We start from the raw sequence: 8,973 nt of genomic DNA on the forward strand, positions 1-8,973 counted from the left end.
TTTCTTGCAGGGTTGGTTTAGTGGTCATGAGCTCCTTTAGATTTTGTTTGTCCTGAAAACTCTTTATGTCTCCTTACATTCTGAATGATAGCCTTGCTGGATAGAGTATTCTTGGCTGCAGATATTTCCCATTCAGCACTTTGCATATATCATGACACTCCTTTCTGGCTTGCCAAATTTCTGTTGAGAAATTTCCAGCTAGCCTTATGGGACTTCCCTTTTAATTTAAGGACTTATTTTCTCTTGGTGCTTTTAAGATTTTTTGTTTGTCACTGTATTTTGGAAGTTTAATTACAATATGTGTCGGCGTTGGCCTGCTTTTGTTGATTTTGATTGGCATTCTTTTTTCCTCTTGGATCTATATGTCTGTTTCTTTCCCCTGATTAGGGAAAGTTTTAGCTATTATTTTTCCAAATATATTTTGTGGTCCTTTTTCTCTCTCTTTTTCTTCTGGGACTCCTATAATAGAAATGTTACTACTTTTGATGGAGTCACTGAGTTCCCTAAATCTATTCTCTTGTTCCATAATTCTTCTTTGTCTCTTTTATTAAGCTTCAGTATTTTCCATTATTTTGTCTTCTTTATCACTAATTCATTCCTCTGCTTCTTCCAGCCATGTGTTCATTGCATCAAGCCTGTTTCCAATCTCATTTATTGCATTCTTCATCTCTGACTGATTCTTTTTTAAATTTCTTATCTTTGTGGTAGGGTCTCACTGATGACCTCTATTCTTTTCTCAACCTAGTGAGTATCCTTATGACTGATGCTGTAAATTCTCCATCAGGCATGTTACTTATATCTGTTTTGTTTAGATCTCTGGCTATGGCCTTTCTTGTTCTTTCATTTGGGACAAATTTCTCTGTCTTCTCATTTTGTCTAAGTCTCTGTGCCTTTTTCTCTATGTTAGGAAAGTCAGCTATGCCTCCTGTTTTTGAGGGTAATGGCCTTATGAAGAAGAGGTCCTTAGTGCCATGCCATGTAATGACCCCTGTTCCCCAGGGCCTGGCCCTTCAGGCAGTGTCTCTAATTTGTGCTGTGTGCACTCTGCTTTTGTGTCCTGGTTGCTTTATCATTCAGGCCAGTCAACTGCACAGGCGCTCTTTGTCTGTTGTGGGCAATATTTGTTCCCCGGCCTTAATGTGGCATGTTTTAACTATGTTAGCTCTGGAATGCTTATGAAATGAGACCTGTTGCCACTGCTGCTAGAACTGTATTTTTGCAAGCCTCCTGGATCAGGAGATGTGGTTTGGGCAGGGTTTGGCGAGGGGGCCCACTGCACTGGGACTGAAGCAAGTGTGACCGGGTAGGGCAGTTCCATCAGAGCACAGGGAGGGGTGTGGGGCTTGGTTTATGCAAGTTAGGTAGCTAGTGCCTGTGTTGCACTAGGTCTTGCAGGTGGCCCGGTGCTTATGCTGAGAAGCAAGGGAGGGAAATGGGGCCAGCCAGTTCCTTTGTTCCCAGTGGGGTCGCTTTGTTAACACTGCCTCTCTGGAACACACTCTGAGATAAGCAAATAACCTCCCCACTTTGTGTTGCAGGCATTCTTCAGATCGCCTTTTCCATGAGGTATGTCTGTGAGCTGTTGGTCCTGTCTTCCCTCAAAGAGCAGCCCAATGCCCTCTGGACTCTCCCTGAGCTAAATCTGCTGACCTTTAAGAACTCTAGGTTTTAAGCCCCACTGGTTGCAAGAACTCAAGAAATTCAGCCCCTTTTGCTTTCCAAGCCAATTGCTATGGGATTTATCTTCCTTGGTTGGCTCCCCTGTGTGCTAGTTTGTCTCTTGCCCTTCCCCTTGACCGTAACTCCCTCCCCACCACAGCATCCATGATCCATTTCTCTCCTAGCTGCGTCTCCCCACTTCCTGCCTTTGATGTTCTCTCTTCTCTATCTTTAGTTATGGGGTTTGTTCTTCAAGTCTTCAGATAGATTTCTGGGGTATTTAGGGTGATTTGATAGTTATCAGTTTGTAGGGAGGAAGCAAGCCTAGGGTCCTCCTACTCTGCCACCATCTTCTCCTCTACAGTCTTTGTATTAAAATCTATTTTGTCTGTCATAAGTATTGTTAGTCTGACATTTTTTCACTTTCATTTGCATAGTAAATGTTTTTTCCATCCCTTGACTTTCAGTCTTTGTCTTTAAATCTGTGTTGAGTGTCTTTTAGGCAGGATATAGATGGGTATTGGTTTTTTATACATTTATACATACATTGTATGTATGTATACATACAAAAAATACTTTGTATTTTTTATTGTAGCATTTAGTCCATTTACATTTAAAGTAATTATTGATATGTATGTATTTAATGTCACTTTGTGAATTGTTTTCTATTTTTATAGTTCTTCTCTGTTCCTTTCTTCTTCTCTTACTTCCTTTCTTTGTGATTTCTGTAGTGCTATATTTGGTTTTCTATTTTTTTTGTATCTATTATAGGTTTAGTTTTGTTTTTAATGTAACATTCATATATAACATCCTAAGTCTATACTAAATAATGGCCATTTAAGTTCAAACACATTTTTTTTTAAATCACCCTTTTTTATTCCCTCTTCCACTTTTTATGTATATGTAAATGCTATCATATTTTACATCTTTTTATTATTTTTATTCATATTGTTCTCATGTGTAGTTATGGCCATTTCTTTTCCCTTTAACGTTTCTTAGAAGGCTGGTTTAATGGTGATAAATTCTTTTAATTTTTGTTTTTCTGCTAAAGTCTTTATCTCTCCTTTAATTCTGGATGATAATCTTGCCAGGTAAATTATTCTTGGTTGTTATTTTTTTTTTCTTTTCAGCACTTTGAATATGTCATGCACTGCAATGTTTCTGCTGAAAACTGAGCTAACAGCTTTATAGGGTGGCCTTGTATGTAACTTTTGGCTTTTCTATTGCTGCTTTTAAAATTCTCTCTTCATCTTAAAACTTTGACATTTGAATTACTGTGTGTCATGGTGTGGACCTTTCTGAGTTCATCTTGTTTGGAACTGTGTTTCTTAAATCTGGACATCTATTTCCTTCACTAAGTTAGAGAAGCTTTCAGCTATTATGTCTTCAAATAAGTTTTCTGCCCCCCTCCCTTAGTCTTCTGGGATCCCAATAATGTGAATGTCTGTTTGCTTGATGTTGCCCCAGAAATCCCTTAACCTATCCTAATTAAAATTTTTTTCTTCTAGGGTCACCTGGGTGGCTCAGTCGGTTGAGCATCTGACTTCGGCTCAGGTCATGATCTCACAGCTCGTGAGTTCGAGCCCCACATTGGGCTCTGCTGACAGCTTAGAGCCTGGAGCCTGCTTCAGATTCTGTGTCTCCCTATCTCTCTGCCCCTCCACTGCTTGCTCTGTCTCTCTCTGTCTCTCTGTCTCTATCTCCCTCAAAAACAATACACATTAAAAATTTTTTAAACAATTTTTTTTCTCTTTTTTTGTGATTCAGCTTGGGTGCTTTCCATTACATTGTCTTCAATATCATTGATACATTCTTCTTCATCTGCTAATCTACTGTTAGGGAACATGCTACACTTTAAGCCTATAAACTATTTAATGTTAAACATTTGTTTCTGACAGAAACGTTTTTTTCACAACAATCACCAGATTCCAGAGTTCTGACTGATTAAATAAGATGTCATCTGACCTTCTGACCCCCACTGTCCTTGTTCTCTTTTCTTTAGCCACATCTTGTTTTCAATAGTCCTTCTCCATGCTTACCACATCTTACAAGAGGAGCCAAGTGATTTTTTGTTAGTAGGTGCCTGTCTGTAATTCAACCTGCTCATTGCTTCCTAACACACTATTCTTTTATCAGTGTCCTGGCTCAGGAATTCACAATGAATCATCAACGCCAACCATACGAAATCCAGTCTCCTCTACAAGGCTTTCAAGGGCTTCCATAATCTAATTCCACTATACCTCAGCAGCCATACCTACCACCATGCACAGCACTCAACATGCTTACTATCCTAACACAGTCAAGGTCCCCTGCCTTCTTCGTTGCCTCTCTAAACTCCACCTTTCAAGGCCCATCCTATAGACACAAAAAAATAACCATATTATACTCTATGTTTTGTGGACTCAACCAGAATCTGAGCTTCTGGAAAGCAGACTTTCAGGATTTTACATCTATGACCACCATGCCCCTGGCACAGAGCTAGGCATGCAACAAGTGGTCAATAAGTCTTCGCTGCTTGACTCCCTAAAAATATTTCTTTTGGGCAAATTAGAACACAGATTTATATAGTTAATATTTTGAAATGGATGGGGAAATGTAGATTTGGTTTTTATCTAAGTTTGTTATATTTTACTAATTGCTTTTAATGTACTTCCTACACCAGAACCAGTCTGCTTTAATTAGTCACAGATATACTTTCTGAATTTCACCAAGATACCAAAGTAAAATGATCTATATTTGAGTGACATAATTGCTATTGGCCTTTGTATCAAACACTTTATTCTTTCCTAATGTTAACTTTAATCAAAATGTCCAAATAAGGTGATTCTAAGCAAACCTCAGTCTATAAAATGGGCCTGGAACAAAACAACATAATCTTGTTGGGAGCATGGTTCACAGATGCGATAAAATTTTGTGCTTTTTGATATTTCTTGACTAATATGATAAAACCACCTTACACTTTCCAAAGCACTTTATCTGTTATTCTATTTGATATGTGCAATAAAACTATAAATCAAGTATTATATGTCTTTTGTGTAAGGTGAAACAAATTCATAATTAGAGAAGTTAAGAACACTACTCAAGCCCTCAAGGCTAGAAAGTGGTAGAAAGAAGATCTAAACCCAAGGTATAGAGAAACTGGGTAGCAAAGTGAGGGTACAGCATAGTGGGGGCCCTAGTGACTCAACTGAACAACTGTGTGCTATGTACTGTTAGATGATACAAATATTAACCATAATCCTTACCCCAAAGACACATAAATGTGTGAGAAATGTATGCAAAATTTGGACAACTGTTAGTTAAAGCAAAACTAAGTCTAAAGTGCAGTCTTCCAACCTATGCTCCTTCTATTATTCCACATTACCTCCCACAAATCTGTTGCAGGGGCCCAGCTCCCACTTACCACCTTCTGTTTCTTCTCCCTTTAGCTTTCAGAGGCTGTCTTTTGGAAGAATTAACAAAGTAGACTTTAGTGAAGTTCCATGGCTCTCCACATAAAGGATAAACAGCATATTGGAAAGAAACATTAGGAGAGGTTGCTATGATCTTTTGCAGAGACAAATGAACCAGGAGGTTAGTGATGTGAACAAATGAGAGCAAGATTTTTGTATATTTGTCCATTGTCAAATATGCAATTTATATCAAACAACAAACCATAGGAAATATGCTTGACAGGAGGCAGAAGAAGAGTAGAGGAAGAGAGAAGTAGGGGAGAAGAGGGAGAGAGAACCCTCAGGTTTGGCGTATATGAAATTTATATTAAGATTTACCCTCTTACAAGAGTGTGATATACTTTCTGAATTTCACCAAGAAATTCAGCTTTGTAACTGGAAGCCAATGGCTTTTTCATACTTGCTATTCTTAAGGACAAGCTGGGGAGGGACAGATTAAAAACTGGGTAAGTCTTGGGGTGCTTGGGTGGCTTAGTTGGTTAAGCGTCCAACTTCAGCTCAGGTCATGATCTCTTGGTTCATGGGCTTGAGCCCCATGTCAGGCTCTGTGCTGACAGCTCAGAGCTTGGAGCCTGCTTCAGATTCTGTGTCTCCCTCTCTCTGCCCCTCCGTCACTTGCACTCTGTCTCTCTCTCTCTCTCAAAAATAAACATTATTAAAAATGTTGGTAAGTCTTTGCAATATAGGGGGCCAACCAGATGACATGGACATTTGAACATGGATAGTAGGTAAGAACTTGAATGCCATGAGCCAAATAAAGGCTAGATCCAGGTATCAAAAAGGTTGAGGGGAGAGTGGCTTAAGGAGGCACCCTCTCCCTCAGAAGATTCATTTAATTTAAATTCCTCTAATTAGAGTGCCAGAGAGAGGCCTTTAGGAGCTGGCAGTGGCCCCTAGGCAAGAAAAAATCCTTATTACCATGACAAAGAATTCTGAAACTCTTTCAAACATGGATGAGGGTTCTCTCTGAGCTGAGGTTTAGAAATTTGGTAACTAATATTTTAGGCACTGAGCACGTTAGAATATTTTAATAATATATATTTTATATTCATAGTGGACCAAACCAGGAGGCAGGAAGTTCAGGGAATTAGGTCCCTACCATCATTCCTAACTTCCAAAAGAGTTACCAGACCAGAAAATCCTAAGTCTTTCCTACTACAAACCATTCCTTCATAGAAGGCTGCCTGCATGAGCCCTTATTTCCTACTACATCAAATCTTAACATTTCTGCATGGTTTTCAAGACCTGACTCCAAACAAGTCCTGATGCCCTGATTAAGCTTGGCTTCATTTCTCCACAGATCATGCTCTTCCACCTACCTATGTACTTTTACTGTTAGCTCTGTCTGGAACACCCTCCTCTGCATTACACCCAGTGAAATTATACCCATGTGTCAAAGTTCACTTCTTCCTTAAAGCCTATAAAATTAAAGAATTTGCTGATCTTCCTCCTGAAGAGTAAATGTGATCTGCAGTAGGAAGTCAGGATAAAGGAAGCAGTGTGGAAGATAATTTAAAATAGTAGTATAAAATTGGAGGAAAATTTGAGTTCAAGTTCACGGCTTCTAGTAATGAAAGTAAATGACTTTGGCAAAGTTATCTAAGTGTCAAGCATTTGTTTGTTTTCTACTCTATTTCTACTCCACTATTCATTACTTGTCTGATATATGCTAGTTGTTAATGAATCCTATCTAGATCTTCCTACTGAGGATTTTATAGTCTAATAAATTTTATATATAATTAGAACAAAAATAGAAACACTGGTTAAATACCAAGAAAACATCAAAGGAAGATTCTCAAGAGGTCAGGGAAGTTAAAATTAAATTTCTCTTTGTAGAGAACAGCATTTGAACTTGGCCTTGGAGCATGAACAAAAGTGTTCTAACGACCAAATAATATATAGAAAAGTGTTAGAAAACTGCACGATATCATACAAATGTGAGGGCTAGTTGTTAGCCCTTGTTAGAAAAAAATGTTCTAAGGAGTGATAAGATGGGGCAAGGAGGGCTTCAATACCTTAATTCTTTAGTCCAACTGCCAAATACTTTACTTCAGAAGAAGCAATGGGCTCCCTTGATGGCAGGGCCTTCACCTATTCTTTGTCCTTTTCTACAATCACACAAAAGATCCTACATTAAATTGTGCATGAAGGAGAGGAAGATGGTGGTGTAGGAGGACGCTGGGCTCACCTCGTCTTGCTGACCACTTAGATTCCACCCACATCTGCCTAAATAACCCAGAAAACCGCAAGAAGACTAGCAGAACGGACTCTCTGGAGCCAAGTGTAGACGAGAGGCCCACAGAAGAGGGTAGGAAGGGCGGAGAGGAGGTGAGCGCTACACAGACTGGCAGGAGGGAGCCGGAATGGTGGAGGGGCAGCCAGCCCACCCAGCAAGGCAGAGCCCCCGAGTCTGGCTTGCAAAAGCAGAGGGGCCAGACAGAATATGTTCTGACAGCAAGCGGGACTTAACATCTGGAATGTTATAAGTCAACAGCTCTGCTCTGAGATCAGGAGGGCTAGAAGACGAGAGGGAGAGTTGGTGAGCCCCGGAAGACAGAGCTCAGCTTGGTGGGGAATAAAGGCGTTTGCCAGCGTCACCTCCCTCGTCCATCCCCCAGCCAAAATCCCAAAGGGAACCAGTTCCTGTCACAGAACTTGCTTGCACCACGCAAACACCCAATGCTGGGCTTCTGTGGATCCATCCCTCCGATGGGTCTGCCTCCCTCCCAGTGCCATAGGGCCCCTCCGGAAGCGGACCACCAAAGGCAAAGCGAGCTGAGTCTGCCCCTTCCACCCATGTGCACCTTGCGGATCCACCCCGGCTAATACGCCAGATCCCATCGAAGCACCACCACAAGCCTGGCAGTGTGCAAATAGCCCAGACAGGGGACACACCACTCCACAGTGAGTCCTGACCCTGGGAGAGGGGAAGATAAGGTATACAACAGTCTGACTGTGGCCCCAGTGGTGGGCTGGGGGCAGACATCAGGTCTGACTGCCGCCCTGCCCACCAACGCAAGTTACTCCAGACAGCACAGAGGAAGAGCCCTGCAGTTCTGCACCGCTCCAGGGACTATACAAAATGACGAAATGGAAGAATTCTCCTCAAAGGAAACTCCAGGAAGTAGCGACAGCTAACGAACTGATGAAAAACGATTTAAGCAATGTAACAGAAAATGAATTCAAAATAATAGTCATAAAATTAATCGCTGGGCGTTTTCAAGCAGAGAATCTATTACTACAGAGATCAAGGGACTAAGAAACAATCAAGAAGAGCTAAAAAATGCTATAAAAGAGGTGTAAAATAAAATGGAGGTGACCACAGCTTGGATTGAAGAGGTAGAGGAGAGAATAGGTGAATTGGAAGATAAAATTATGGACAAAGAGGAAGCTGAGAAAAAGAGAGATAAAAAAATCCAGGAGAATTAGGGGAGAATTAGAGAACAAAGTGATGCAATCAAATGGAACAATATCCGTACAATAGGAATTCCAGAAGAGGAAGAGAGAGAAAGGGGCTGAATGTGTACTTGAACAAATCATAGCTGAGAACTTCCCTGATCTGGGGAAAGAAAAAGGCATTGAAATCTAAGAGGCACAGAGAACTCCCTTCAGACATAACTTGAGTCAATCTTCTGCACAACATATCATAGTCAAACTGGCAAAATAAAAGGATAAAGAGAAAATTCTGAAAGCAGCTAGGGATAAACAGGCTCTAACATATAAAGGGAGACCGATAATACTAGTGACGGATTTATCTACTGAAATTTGCCAGGCCAGAAAGGAATGGCAGGAAATCTTCAATGTGATGAACAGAAAAAAATGCAGCCGAGAATCCATTATCCAGCAAGTCTGTCATTTAGAA

The sequence above is a fragment of the Panthera uncia genome, chromosome X, assembly GCF_023721935.1.
Source record: "Panthera uncia isolate 11264 chromosome X, Puncia_PCG_1.0, whole genome shotgun sequence".
Lineage (NCBI taxonomy): Eukaryota > Metazoa > Chordata > Mammalia > Carnivora > Felidae > Panthera > Panthera uncia.